Below are 13,974 nucleotides of genomic sequence, written 5' to 3' on the forward strand. Positions count from 1 at the left end.
GGCCAGGCAAAGGATTTGACTACAGTGAGTGCTATGAGGACTATGAGGAAGGTTTAAGAAAAGGAAGAGTGGGTTTCCTATGGTGGCCGATAGGATTGGACAAAAGAATTTTATAAAGAGCAAGCAAGACGAGCATGGGAAAATTTGAGGATGGAAATTGAGAACTTCTTGAAGGAAAGTGGGCAAAGGGTTAAAGGTTTCTTTATAAACCACCTGAAGAAGATGAGGAGTGCTGGTGCAAGGAGGATAAGGGGGATGATAAAGGAGAAATTCATAATGAGGGTGGATGACTGAGGAAGCAGAAGAGACAGCATGGCAATTTTGTCAAATTTTGGGATGATGAATCGATGGAGGTGGCTATAGGCAAAGGTTTTCAAAATTTTGTGAAGGGCAAGGAAGTGAAGAAATGAAGCTGACCAACAAGGTGAAACACGAAAAGCTTATGGAAATTTAGTTTGGTTGGAGAATGAAGATAGGAACGTTTGCAAATGAAGACCATGAAAAAGAGGACCAAGTGACAAAGAAAAAGTGAATTTTTGGAACATCAATGATGTTTTTTTGGTATGTGTATCTCTGTGTGTCTTATGGATGTATTTGAAGGAGCCAAATTATGAAAGGCTAAGATGTTTTTAGGGGGGTTTTTTATGTTTACAAATTAAGGGATATGGAGGGACAAGCATGGAATGTATAGGGACCTTAATAGGAAGAAGTATGGAAAGAGAATAGCTTGAGAGAACTTGTAAGTATTTATGTAATGATGATATTTTATTATAATATAAATAAATAAAACTTATTACCAATTTATTAAATAATATTTATTATTAATTAAACTTAATTAAACTAAATTTAATTTAATTAATTAATAATTATTAAAAAACCAAAACTATATTAATAATCTATTAATCATTAATTATTTAATAATTAACAAATTTTAGTAATAAATTTCTTAATAAATAATAATTTAATTTAATTAAAATTTGTAATTAATTTTTTTTTTAAAGAAATGCATAACATATGTCATTTTAGGCCAATCGGCTGGCCATTAAAGGCTATCATGTGGCTACAATTGACGACTACTATCGCAGTGTCTACTATGAGCAGTTGTGGCCAACATTGCTGTCGGGTGGGGAGGTGCAGTGTGGAATCGGCCTCCCACCCAATTCAATTTATTTATTTATTTATTATTTTATTTAATAAAAATTGCTTTTAAAAAAATCCCCCCTAAACTATATATATATATATATATATATATATATATATATATATATTTATTTATTTATTTATTTATTTATTTTATATTTTTTTTAATAAAAGTTCTAACAATACTCTGATAGAGAAAATACGACAAACCAGTCAAATTTTCAATCTAAATTTTCCATTTCTTTTGAAAACCCTTCTTGATTTAATTAACAACTTTTAAATACAAAATGAGGGTTTTACTAATTTTCAATCTTCACATATACAAAAGAAATCAATATGAATACCAATAAATTCAAAATGAAAGATTGAAAGATTTATCACAAATGAAATTTGGAAAAATAGATTAACAAACACGATGTAGACGGGAATTTTGGCAAATGTAATTCATTGTGCGAACAAAACACGACCCCACCTAAGTTTGATGCTAATGCACAACCACCCGAAGATTGTGAGAGAATTTTCTTTTCTCTCAAAACCTTCTCTCTAAAAATCCTTTCTCAAAAAATCTCAATCTTTGCAAAATGAACTCTCAATCTCTGATATGGAGTTCTCCCCTAAAATCGAGGCACTGATTGTGCAATCACGTGAGGGAACTCATTTATCACAAACTTTTAACTCTTTACTTACTTATCTTTTTTTGTTTTTGTGCATGCTTTTTGTAATATAAAATATCTTTATTAAATTTTTTTGCTTTCTCTTTTTAATTAATTTATTATATTTTAATCTCATGCACAAGCTTTATGCAATTTAATTAAAATAAACTTTACTAAATAATTGCTTACTCTCTCTTATTAATTTTCAAAGCATTTTTTTAAAATATAATATTTATTAACTTAAGTAATATTAATATTTAGCATTTATTTAAAAATGATCTCCTAAATATATTATTATTAAATTAAATAAATATTATTACGCTTTCAAATTAGAACTATAATTTCCCTTTAAATTTAATTCTTTTTATTTAATTAATTTTCCAATTAATTAAATATAATTAAATATTGAAATTATCTTAATAATTTTCTATTAAATTAAATCATTACTTAATCTTTTAATTTGACTTAATTAACAAAAAAATCAACAAAGACCTAAAAGATGAAATATGAAAACCCATCATAAAATACCACATATGAGATCAAACTCAAGGGTTATAATCACGAATTTACATCATATGACAAATTCAAAGGGGTAATTATCATAGATACTTGTCCTAATTTTCTAGGACAATTGAATAAAAGTTAGAATTTGGACTCAAGAATTTATCTCCCCTCTCTTACCATTGAGATATTGTGATAGGGTATGCTCATCCTGACAATTCAAGGAAGTTGATGCCCAGTACTTGCAATCTACATAAAATTCATGCATGTATAAACACATATATTCTAAACTAAATAGGCAATGGTAGGAAGTGGTACACCATGTAGATCCTGACTAGTAGGTGACTATGACTCCCTTCCTTAACCACATTAGAAACATCATACATAAAGAAAACATACACACACACCATACACATACAAGTATGGGGCAAGTATCCATAGAAAACATGCACAAATAATCCATCTAGTTAACATCATTAAATAATTGAAATCATTGTAATTCATCATCATCGAAGTATAATCATGCACACATGAAGTAACTAGTACCAAAATAGTCTCATCATATAATCAATTGAGTATGAAAACACTATCCAATAATATGGAAAATAATGCTACTAATCATCAAGCATAGACATAAACTAGGCTAAAAGAGTTCAACAATAAAATTAGAAAAGTTAACTAGGGGTAGGCACTACACTTTCTATCATTAACTTTGGCCTTAACAACTATGTTGATCATAGCTTTCATACCTATCAAGTTTACAATTTGAGTTGAACTCATGATGTATCTTATTGATTCCTCTTATGTTATATTTATTTCTTCTTTAAGGTACTCCATGTAGCTCAAGGTAAGGAGAAACATGAAAGAAATTAGCAAGAACACCCAAATGCAAAAGGTATTAAATACAAGTCAGGTGTATATTTTGAAATTTATTATGAATAAATATATATACATGTACTCAATATTGATGAATAAGTGCTGACTTATTTTTTGAATATATGTAGAAACAAAGTTTTCTAAATTTGATGAATGGACCTGACACTGGTGATGTTCAAGAAAGGGAAGAGATAAAATTTCATATTTTCTTTCTATTAAATTTTATCACTGTGTGATAACATGCTATGGGTTTTCATCCAGGAAATTGTCAAAGCTTCCTTTTCAGTGGTGTTGCCTTTTACGAGTACAAGACATGCATCTAAGGTTATGGTATGCATTTTTTCTATATAGATATTAAATAGTTGCATTTACAAATGAGTACATGTTTTTCTAGTTGTATAGTAATTATCAACAATTTTGGTTTATTAACATGTGTTATTTATCTTTTACTTATTATAGGACCCTTCAAGACTTCATACAAATCCTTTCTCATTTCATTTTGTTAGGAGTCTTGAGCATCAAAGATGGGGTCAAACATGACAAATGCTAGAGGTATGCATGTAGATTCTTAGTTGAATCCCTCTTGTGAACTCGATTTGGATTGCTTGTGTATATGATAGAAATCCCTAATGCCTACTCTATAATTCTAACATTTTATCACTTACCATACAAATTGTGCCTCATATCAACATTGATTCATCAATGCTTGTACCTCCTTCTAGCATGGGAGATCTAGCTCAAGCTGCAATATGTATTTATTTTTCTTACTTTATTTAGAATCCCTAATGCCTACTCTACAATTCTAACATTTCATCACTTACTATACAAGATGTACCATATATCATCATTGATTCATCAATGGTTATGCCTCCTACTAGCACAAGAGATCCAACTTAGGTTGCAGTGCATTTTTTTTTTTAATACTTTATATGGAATTCGTAACACCACTTGACAATTGTAACACTTTATTGCTGACAATTGTAACACTTTATTGCTTACCATATAGGTTATGCCTCATACTAGCATTGTTTCATCAGTGGGTTTTCCTCCCACTAGCACAAGAGATCCACCTCAAGCTTTAGTATTTTATTTTATTTTTACTTTATTTAGAAATCCCTAACACCTATGTCTACAAATCTAACATTTTATCACTTATCATATAGGTTGTGCCCCATACTAGCACCATTTCATCATTGGTTGTGCCTCCCATGAGCATTGATTCATTAGTAGTTGTGTCTTGCATTCACTCTACCTCATCATTTTATTAGGAGTCCTACCCATCCACATAGGATCCCAATACTATTATCATTCAGTCCAAGTGTGGAACAAAGTGATGACGTAATAACAACTCAACTATTGAAAATTCAGAACCCAATTTTAGTTATTTTCATATTATTTATAGATAAGATATTTGATATAACATTTTAATATTTCTTGTGCAAACACCTGGCGAGCCACTAACTACATCAAAGAGGCTCAATTTTGATGATCCAACACTATCATAGATATTGATAGAGATATACATATATAGTTGTGGTTATTACATAACATTGACATATATTCAACTTTTGTATTGTATATATTCGAGATTTGTATTGTGCAGATTTGATATTTCTATTGTACACATTCAACATTTGTATACAATTAGTTTTTGTAGTGTATTGATGAGACTTGGAAAATTTATGTAACTATGTGATTGATATGAAACAATATTGTTCATTTTTATATACATTAAACGTTAATTTAAATCCAACTTTTTCAGTGTGTGCATAAAAATTTGTATTTCATCTTACTTTCTTGCAATTAATCAAACACATGAACGTTCATTATTGTATATAGAAAATGTATCAAGTTGATCAAATTCATAATTTTATTGTAACATGTAATAAAAATCATATGTGACTTATTTTGATGTAATAAGACATTAACAATAAAAATATACCATGATTTTTGTATTGTTGTCAAATTATTAAAATTGCACACTTATTTTGACATCTTTTTGGAAACCCTTATCTTGTGGTTTGACCCCCACTTGGCATGCGTACTTAAGCCAACATGGAAAAGGATCAACCAAGGGAAATATGTGTTCTTATAATATTTTTAATAGCTTGTTATGTCTCCTAAGATGTGTACGTAAATTAGTTCCAAAAGGTTTTGTAAGCATTTTTCAAAACTTGCTATGTTTGTCATCTTTGCATCAAAAGTTGCACTATGGAAACTTTACATCTTTTTCTTAAAGAGTGGAAGGCCAAAGGCTTTTTGGTTAAGTTGGGATGTGAAAAGGCTCTAACTAACACTTCCACCATGAAATATTCAAAACAAATCAATTCCATTTTAACTAGATCGAGTCACTAAAGCAATTAGTCTTACAAGGTCACCAATGTTGCTTAGGGACCCTTAGCGATACTTTCTTTCATTATGGTTGGTAATGTATGAGGAACTATGTTTATAAAACAAGGTTGGCCCTAGGCTAAACCTAGCCAACTAGAGTTAACTGAGTAGATGGTTTGATCCCATCATGAACAATTTGAAATATATATAGCCTTGCTCATTTTAACTGAGCAACACTACAACTTTTAGCATTAGGCTAGAAAGGGATGTCGAATCCAAACAAAGTAGGATCTCCTAAAACTTAGATATGTTATTATAGGCCTCAACAACATAATCCTATATCACCTAACAATTTTTCTTGATACCTTGCATGAGCTCAGAGGTATGCTTGCTCAAAGATCACTTCCTAGTTCTTAGAGACCCTTAGAGATGTTTTTGTTAAGTGTGGTTGATACATCTAAGTGACTTTGTGGCTTAAACTAGGTTGACCCTAGCCTAAACCTAGCCTACTAAAGCTAATGGAGTAGGTGATTTGTTCTTAGGATAAATAGTTTGAAATATAAACAACCTTTCTCATTTGAACTAAGAAACATAACAACTTTGGGCATTAGGCCAAAAAGGGATACCAAATCTAAACAAAGTCGAACCTCCTAAAATTGAGGTCACTTATTTTAGGTCTTGATAATGTGATATTGTAGCACCTAAAATTTATCCAATACCTTGCATGAGTTAAAAGATATAGTCACTCAAAGGTTACTTCCCAATAGTTCTTAGAGACCCTCAGGGACACTTCTGTTCAGTGTGGTTGATAGCATCCGAAGGACTCTATGACTGAAACGAGATTGGCCCTAGCCTAAACTTGACCAACCAAAGCTAATGGAGTATATAATTCAATACCAAGATGATGGTTTGAAATATACACAACCTTGCTCATTTGAATTGAGCAACACTGCAACTTTTGGCATTAGGCAAGAAAGGGATGCCAAATCCAAAAATGGTAGGATCTCATTAAATTAAGATAGGTTATTGTAGACCTCAATAATGTGATCTATGGTGGCTAAAAGTCTATCAATACCTCACACAAGCTCAGATATATGCCCACTCAAAGATCTTTGCCCAATAGTGCTTAAAGATACTTAGGGATATTTTCGTTCAGTGTGGTTGATAGCATCTAAGGTAATATGTGGCTGAAATGAGGTTGGCCCTAGCCTTAACTTGGCCAGCCAAATCCAACAAAGCATATGATTTGATCCCATGATGAAAGGTTTGAAATATTCACAACCTTGCTCTTTTAAACTAAGCAACATAATAACTTTTGGCATTACACGAGAAAGGGATGCCAAAACCAAACAAAGTAGGATATCCTAAAATTGAGATAAGCTATTGTAGAACTCAACAACATGATCATATAGCACATAAAAATTCTTCAATACCTCACACAAGCTTAGGTGTATAGATGCTCAAAGATTGTTTCCCAAAAGTGCTTGGAGATCCTTAGGGACACTTTTGTTTAGTGTGGTCGATAACGTCTAAGGGACTCTGTCACCAAAATGAGATTGATCCTAGTCTAAACCCAATCAACTAGAGCTAATAGAGTACATTATTTGATCCTAAGATAAATAGTTTGAAATATACACAAACTTTCTCATTGAACTAAGCAACATTGCAACATCTGGCATTAGACGAGAAAGGGATGCTAAATCTAGAAAAATTCAAATATCTTAAAATTGATATAGGTTATTGTAGGCCTTGAAAACATGATCATGTATCACTTGATAGTAATTCAATACCTCATATGAGCTTAGAGCTATGCCTACCCAAATATCACTACCCAAGAGTACTTAGAGATCCTTAAGGGCACTTTCGTTTAGTGTAGTCAATAATGTCCGAGGGACTTCCAAGTGGTGTAGTATGGATGAGTGAATATCCAATATAATATTTATCATACATAACTAATCAAATAAAGTGCAAGAATTAAGGATTGAGGGGTGTACATCGTGAGGAAACATTAGTGGAGGGTATAAAGTTGATGCATGTGTATACCAACAAGTGATCTTCCTTAATAGGGGTAATTTTTTGAGTTGATGTTGATTATATATGTTGAATTGAAGGCATGTATATTGAAAGAATTAGTTTTGAAAGTGATTGGAGAGTGGATTTCTAGAAGGCCCTAGTTTTTGGCAGCAAGTGGTGAGGTATTAATGGTTGGGAATGTAAACAAGGCCAAGTAGACTTTAAACCTACTATATGTGTAGTTTTGATACCTAAGTAGGGATTGTACAAAGTTGGAGAATTAGGGTTTAATGATAAATAGTAGTTTCTTTGTAAAAGTGGCCTATTTTAAGCCTAAAAAGTGGTGCCATAGTGCAGTAATAAAGACACGGTCCAAACAACCTTATAATATTTTCATATGTTGTAGAAAGGCCAACTGGGTATCCAAATCTATAATTTATTTGCCTGGTGTTTTGGGATAGTTGGAAGAAAAATGCAAGAGGACAACCATCTAACTGTCATTAGGCCTATTAGGTGAATGTTGTATTTCCCTTGTAAATCCATATAATTTGTAGATAATTGAATATTATTTGAAGGAAGGAGATGTTATCATCAAATCCATGAAATAGAGTTCAAGAACCAAATTTATAAACATAACAACAAATTCTATAACCAAAATTATAACCATGACAATATATAAAAGTTATATCTCTTATCAGTATTATATACAAAATTTTGCATCTAAATATGCACATGTCACATATCTTATCTAATTTTAATACAAAATATGACATATAAATATACACATGTTACATATTTTCTCTTTTTTTACATACAAAATTTGGCATCTACATATGCACATCATTGCGAAGTTGCAATATTTTGCACAACATATATACAATTTTTTCAAAATTATTCTACCATGTGTAGAATGATTCATCTATATAGCACATAACCAATCAAGGGAACCTTCTGGATCAACTCTAACCCTTATTATATCAAGTATTGCCTTATGATTAGATTCATGTACTTTCCACAACTTGTTAAGAGGCCTACCATGATACAATATTGATTGAATATTTGTTGCAATAATAAGGTTAGAGCAATAAAGAATATGTCTTCGTGTCTCAAAATTATCAAATAACCACATGCTAAAATTCTAGATAGGGTACTTGCATTTAATTGTAAAGATAATTTAAAGTTAAATTTGATACATTATACATGACCAATTGACTTAAAGATATTTTCATACCATTGGACATAAATATACTACCTTATAAGCCATGTACCTATCACAACAATGGACCCTATTGGGTACTCAATACACTCAACATCAATGATTGTAGTTATTAGTTTCTTTTTTTCCTCAATACACCAACATAGAAATTAATCGGTTCTGTCATCATTATCCTCATCTGCAATAACTGCATCTACATGACTTGCATTATATGGGATGATAAGTTAATGCCAAAATTAAAAGTAATCTGTTTTAACCAAGTATTAAATTGATAACTTAGTACCTAGTTCAACTAGGTCATATACATGCTCAAAATCTATTGATTCTTCAACCTGTCAATTTGTAGTGTTATAGGTAGTTGATATGAATCAATTGAATACAAAGGTATATAAGACCATTGGTCAACCCACTCTTTTGATTCACATTTTTCCCATAATTGATGCATACAAGAAGAGCAAAAGAATGAAAGCTTTCAAGTATGAATAGCCAGTGATAGTGCATTTGAACTTCGAAATGAATGCATCTCACTTGATCTTGTAAGTATACAACTATCTTGAAAAAATTTAATGTTAGATTCACATATCAACCAAAAAAATCTAGAAAACATAGACTTACCTATATTACCTAGTCTCATCATAGAATTACACCATTGTACAATTGTTTTAGTTTTTTCTAATATTGAGTGACCTTCATCCTTTAATTCCTCTCCACTAAGGGATATTCTCACACATGCTCTCCCTTTCCATGTCCTACCTCATTGAAATTCTAAAAATATTGCACTCCACTTGTCACATGCATCCTACTCAACAAATAGAACATCCTTGCATTATTGAATTGTGTGGTACAATTGTCTAACCATGTAATGTGTTGAGTGCATCTTACATCTCTTTCCTTCAAATTTTCATAGTAAACTCTAAAACATCCTTGCAAAAACTCCAATGAATGAGTTCAATCATTACTAATATAGAAGTGATACTCTTACAATATTTTTTCCCTCCTCTATGCTATTGTGTGCATGAATAAATGTCAATTGTATAAAAAGTATATAGAGTTATAATATATTGATTGCACTTCATTTTGAGGTTTTAGAGTATAGTTTTCAGCAAATTCAACAAATGACACAATCATACCCAAGGGAAAAGTGTCCTTATACAACTTGAATTTATCATCTAACCATCTAGCTCTATGTGTATGATGTATGTACTCATAAACTATTTTCTCTTGAAACAATTTCATAAAATCAACTACACATGTACATCATTTTTAACTAATTCATACCTCTTTAATTATTTTCCATCTTTAACACCATATGTAACTAACTTTTACATTCCAAGAGAAACTAGTGTCTTACCAATTCCATGTGTGCTATTTACATCTAGGCATCTATGTAACTTTTGCAAACCACCACATCAAGGGAAAAAAACCTGGTCTTATAATAAATACACCCATCATGTCAATTATATAGTACACTTGCAATAAATTTTCTCAGTGGCTTAGGAGGTACTTGAAGACCACATTCCTGCAACATATCATTAGTATGAAAAGTACAACATATATAACCATAAACATCAAAATGCATAGAAAACAGAACATGAACCCTACAACAACATGTAGTGTGTGTATGATCTATCTTAACAAATAATGGTTTGGTCATCTCAAAAACCTTTGGCTGATTTCAATTTGAGAAAAATATTGAAGAAAAATTTCATAAAATTTTCTTTGGGTCATATCCAAAAAATGATTTTCATGTGGCTCACGATTTGTTTTTCCAAACTATATCTTAATGGCATCATTTTTTTTTGGTGAAGCCCTTGTGTTGTCACACCAAAAGTTTTCAATTAATGTTCTTAGTGCATCAACAATGACTTTATCCTTATGTGGGAGTCTGCCTTGGAATGACCAAAAAGAAGTATAATTAGAATTCTCAATTTTCTCTCACCTCACTAAGGCTTTTACTAACGGTGTTCTACTTATCCTTAATGATTTTCTTATTTTTCTTATCAAACAATATTTTAACATTCCCTTTCCCATTATGGTTGATGTGAGAACACATTTACCTGTATTAGCATCTTTACAATGTACATTTGAACCAATGGATTGACATACATCAAATTAATTTCTAACAATGCTTCTTTCACTACTATTTTCATATGTTCTTAACCCCAAAATTCTCATTGTCTCTCTAAATTTCAGATTTTTAAGCATTTAAAAAACAAGTTGGAATCTTCCAACCAATTTGATTTAATTTTTCAAAATCATTATTCCAAATATTTTTAAGAACTCTTGTAAAATTACTTTTTGACATTTTATCATGCATTGGCTTCAAAATATTGTCATTGATGTCGATTAGAAACTTTGATTTTGTACAAATTATTCTAGGAGATGTTGATGCAGGTGCATGCTCTATATTTTTATTACTTTCATGATGTGAATTCATCATTTCAACTCGAGATGCCGCATTAGGGGCATTAGGTGTCATTGATGTATTTGTCATAATCATTTCAATTGGGATATGTTTAACATTTTGGTTTGTCCAATTAGGTGCATTTATGACATCAATATCAATAGGTAGATTCTCATCACTTACATTGGAGACATTTGATGATGTACCTTCATGTAATCTCCTCATACACTCCCTTGTTTGTGCCTTTGTTGCCTCTCATTTTTCAATTGTTCCTCTCTTGCTCTTTCCCATGATTTTAGATGAAAATTTCCCTACAAATAATAATATGAACAAAATACACAATAAAATAAAAAAATTAAAAAAAAATCATCATTATTTCATGCTCAATCACAAGATACAAACATAAAATAACATGTGGACACAAGAAAATAGAAAAAATTCATCAATTACAAGAAAATCTCCTGATAAATAATAGCATGAATCAAATACATGATCAAATACAAAATTAAACAAGTTTGCATCATTATTTTATGTTCAATTACTAGACACATACATAAAATAAGATGTTGCCAAATGAAAATATATCAAATTCATCATTCCCAAGCAAAAGAGACTAAATACTTGCATACATGGCACACAAATACATATGAAATAGTAGTAGAATCTCATGGGCCACAATGAAATAGCATAATAATTATTGACATATTCTATTTACAGTTTTTAGTAACCCAGTTGGGTTATAATTAACCCAATTGGGTTATTGAGTACTAACTACAATGTCCATAGGATCTAATTACTTAATTGAGCTATATAGAACAATTACACAAACACACACACACACACACACACACACACACACACAGATTAGGGATTATGGGTTAGTGAGAGAGGGATATGGGTTACAGGTTTGAGAGGGTAGAGAGGGGGGGAATTAGGAGTTAGATAAATATAAAAAAGAGAGATTAGGGGTTTGAGGGGGGGTGGGGGGGGGGGGGGAGAGGGAGAGAGAGAGAGAGAGAGAGAGAGAGAGAGAGAGAGAGAGAGAGAGAGAGAGAGAGAGTGTGTGTGTGTGTGTTTAGGGGTTAGAGAGAGAGGGGGGAGGGAGGTTAGGTGTTAGGAATTAGGGGTTAGTGAGAGAGAGGGGGGGTTAGGAGTTAGATTGAGATATAGAGATATTTTAGGGGTTTGAGAGAGAGAGAGAGAGAGAGAGAGAGAGAGAGAGAGAGAGAGAGAGAGAGAGAGAGAGAGAGAGAGGGTTTATGGGTTTGAAAGGGAGGGAGGGAGGGAGATAGGTAGGTTAAAGACTTGAGAAGAGAGAGAGAGAGAGAGAGAGAGAGAGAGAGAGAGAGAGAGAGAGAGAGAGAGAGAGAGAGAGAGAGAGAGAGAGAGAGAGTAGTTAGGGGACAGTGAGAGAAGGAAGTTTAGGGTTAGAGATGTGGGTTTAGGACTTAGATAGAAAGAGATGTAGGTTAGGGGTTTGAGAGAGAGGGATAGAGGTAGGTTAGGGATTTGAGGAGAGAGAGGGTTAGGGGTTAGCCTGGATAGAGAAGGGTTACAGGTTAGAGAGTGGGTGTTAGAGGTTACTGAGAGAGCGAGAAAGAGGTTATGACTATATGTGATTGTATATATAATAATAAGTTAGAAATATTTAATTTTATATGAACTTAGTTGTATACTTATAAATATATAGTTATAAATCTATATATATAATATTTAATTATATAATTCTAAATCTATATATATAATATTTAATTGTAAAGATAATTTGTTAATATATTTATAAATATTGATTTAATTTTTAGTTTATTTATGACCAAAAAGGTTTATGTGAATGGAATGTATTTTGCATTCACTCATTAATAACCCAATTGGGTTATGGCTTAGAATTAGCCTTAGGAGTTGAACCAAAGACTTGGGAGCTCATTTTCCCTCCAATTTCAATCCTTTGGATGTTTTCTCATCTTAAAGATGAATTCTTGTATTTGCCTTCATCAGGTTTCCAAACGATAAAGTGGGTATCTCTAAAATCACCACCATATTCTGACCCATCTTCTTAGCTTCCTAAATATGTAAAGTTTTTCTTGGTCCAACAACATTAAAAATGTAAATGTTAATTAGTTTTACCACTATCTTCACATTCCTCGCAGACATATGTCTAGTTTTTTTATTAACTTTTAATATACTTTAAAAAATGCAAAATAAATTACATATTATTGTATTGCACTCTATTCTATTAATTTTAATTTTTTTCATACTCATTTTTTATTTTTTTGTTGCAAGTTATACTTTGCATGTGACAAGTACCAAAAGTTCAGTATGCAGTCACTTCAGCAATTCATAAAAAAAACACTGATCATAAAATTACACAAAAATACACAACTTTTGGATATCACTCTTAATTATCATCGTATCAAAGGGATTTGCAAAATACTAAATATAAATAGATGTTTTGTGTTACACATAAAAATAACTATGTTATGTTTTCTGAAAAAATCAGGGACTATTTCTTGTGTGTGTAGGGTTTGAACCACCTAATCTTATCTATTTTGTAAAAATTATAGTAGTTTATAAAGTAGATTCAAAGTACTACACTTTATATTTTTTACACATTTTGTCATTTTGAGTGGATGACCCTCAAATGTCTCATCCAAGTTTAGGGTTACCTAATTTAAGGAAAAATGTGTCTACCTATATCCCCCTTTCTATATACCATCTTGGTGCACTTACCCATATGTTATACGTATTATATTCATTAGTGGAACTATTCCTTTTATTAGCATGATCTTCAAAACTATGTAATTTTCTACAACATTATATAATATATAATGACAATATTAAAC

This window comes from Cupressus sempervirens, chromosome 2 (assembly GCF_028749045.1).
Source record: "Cupressus sempervirens isolate cs-2001-9-10 chromosome 2, ASM2874904v1, whole genome shotgun sequence".
Classification (NCBI taxonomy): Eukaryota; Viridiplantae; Streptophyta; class Pinopsida; order Cupressales; family Cupressaceae; genus Cupressus; species Cupressus sempervirens.